At 35.8% G+C, this 2348-nt stretch overlaps 1 long non-coding RNA gene across 1 annotated transcript; it reads right to left on the bottom strand.

Annotated features, from left to right (window-relative positions):
* Positions 1 to 274: 274 nt before the first annotated feature.
* On the bottom strand, positions 275 to 2111 carry LOC113286121. The gene is made up of 2 exons (XR_003329115.1): positions 1569 to 2111; positions 275 to 604 (listed from the first exon to the last, which is right to left on the bottom strand). It is a non-coding gene; the product is annotated as an uncharacterized LOC113286121 (long non-coding RNA).
* Positions 2112 to 2348: the final 237 nt, after the last annotated feature.

The raw sequence follows: 2348 nt of genomic DNA, 5'->3' as shown, positions 1-2348 counted from the left end.
AATCAAACGTGTCTGTCCACGTGGCAACACAAAACATTTCTAGCTCTAAAAATCCGATGACATATAATCGTGAAAACGCTAAATGCAGAGAATAAAGGTAGCCCAAATGCAGACCAATGAATCGAAGGGTTCATGAGACCAACCCCTCCAAATCTAGTGGTGAATAATCTTGACCAAGTCAAGCTGTGAATCAGCTACTGAGAATTTGCAAAACTAGAGCCCATTAAACTCCACCACATACATTTAATGTAAATAAATTCACAATGAACTCAAATAAAATTCAAGCACCATGGTCATAATTTTTATATACTAAATCCACATGAACCCAAATAAGATTCAATCAGTACGATCACAATCATCAGAATACGAGTTTTAAACCATACCCAAAAGATAAGTATGTAGTTTTGAAGCTTTTTAAAATGCTAAGCTTATGTTTTCATCTTCCCTGAACAGCAAAAGTGGGAAGAGCATGTAATTAAGTTGTATTTCCCCGAAGTCAGTCTATCTGTTTATGTTGCCCTAGATTTAATCAGTTACCTCCCTTCTCATATATGATATTTGCATGTTGACCTCATTGTTGCATGTTAAACTTCCTCTCTCCTACCTGCAAAAATATACAAACAAACATATTAGATATTTTTCCTTTTTAGGTTAGGCATGTCACAAACATATTAACTGGGAAGGATCTCATCAGCATGACCACTTGATGAAATGTGGAGGGAGAAGCCATCACTTTGACAGAACGGTTGAAAGATGTAAAGAAAGCCTAAAAGGACTAAATCGAGCACCACCAATACAAAATTGCAACAAGTACAACTAAATGCATGATCATTGTCGACATGTGTTATCAACAGTCTTATTGATCATTGTCAACATGCTACACAATTAATTATTATACTAGTTTGTTAATCAGCTTGTATTAAAATAAACAACCGTTTTGGTCCACTGTCATATCCTGCTAACAGAAATATACTCAAGTGAGATATATTTCTGAGTCTTTGTATACTTCTTATTCCTCCTAATCAGTGAAATAAAGTGAAAAAGTCTAGAAGAATCCTTTTTATCAAATCAGAAAGAAGCACTTGGTCTGAGGACGATTTTATGGACTCACTTATGCTTATTTCATCGAACACACATAACTAATTGCCGTATAAAGATAATCATGAAGATATTTCTAGGAAGAAAACGATTATTTTCATTTTTTAGTCGCATGAGTAACCTTAATATTAGGCAAAAGTTGGCTATTCATGGCTTGTAGATGTGCATTGACATGCTACACAAAAACAAGTGCCAACACAAATTTGTATCAAATTATGAGAAAAATGAAATAAGTTTTTGACAAGGGTCACAATCAAACTAGCAATACATCATAACCATTACTGCGTCAATCTATAAGTGCCAACACAAATTTCTTAAATACCAAAACACTAACCTCAAAACCAATTGGCTGGGAGAAAAAACAATATGAAGAACCATTCAGATAAATATCCACAGAAAGGATTACATTCAGAAAAACAGATTTGTTTTAATGAATAAAGATTCACCAAGTATAGGTATAGTGAACTTACCCTCTTCTGAAGTTGGTCCAGGTACAAGAAGAACTGCTTGAGCATAGTAAATAGTTTGTGCTGCCGCTTCTGTTGCTCTTGAAGCGGCCGCTTCTGATGCTGATGCTGAAGCTGCAGCAGCAATCGCCGCCACCTCTGCAGCCGCCGGTGGTGGTGGAGGTGTTCTACCAACGAGTCTCTAAATGGTATTTATAGCACATAGAAGTACTCCCAAACCTACTCCAATTGCAATATAAGTAATTCCAGTGGAAGCATGGTCCAATTTAGTTTCCACCCCTTTTAATATCAGTGAAGTTTGTCTAATTACATCATCCTTCGCAAGAAGCTCAGAAACAAAATCACTACCTGCAGCTCTAATCTCCTTATCTTCCCATTTAACTCCATCCTTCCTAACTTCTTCATCTTTAACAGAATCTCTTATGGCTGATTTTACCGGGTTCGAAATTACAGCCCCCATTTCAATTATCTAACCTAGAAACTCTCAGTGTGGGAGGAGATTCGAGAAGATGAAAGAGAAACGAAAAGGAGAGAAAGGCCTGGCATTTTTAGGGCCACTCAAAAGGATTTAGGGCCATTGATTTATATCCATACAAAGACACTAGCTAAGGGACATCTTATAGAAATTTAAAGTTATTTTTATGCCCTTTAAGGAAAAATAAAAATGAAAACCAAAATCTGATTTCAACTTTCTTCATTTCAACTCTTCTTTTTTAATTCATCGTCGTTGTGAATCGTCAAATAAAAATATTGTCGATTCGTCAAAATTTTTCCTAAACCATG

The sequence above is a fragment of the Papaver somniferum genome, chromosome 6 (assembly GCF_003573695.1).
Source record: "Papaver somniferum cultivar HN1 chromosome 6, ASM357369v1, whole genome shotgun sequence".
In the NCBI taxonomy this organism is placed as follows: Eukaryota; Viridiplantae; Streptophyta; class Magnoliopsida; order Ranunculales; family Papaveraceae; genus Papaver; species Papaver somniferum.
The sequence above is the reverse complement of the archived record's forward strand: the minus strand, read 5'-3'. Positions and strand labels throughout refer to the sequence as shown.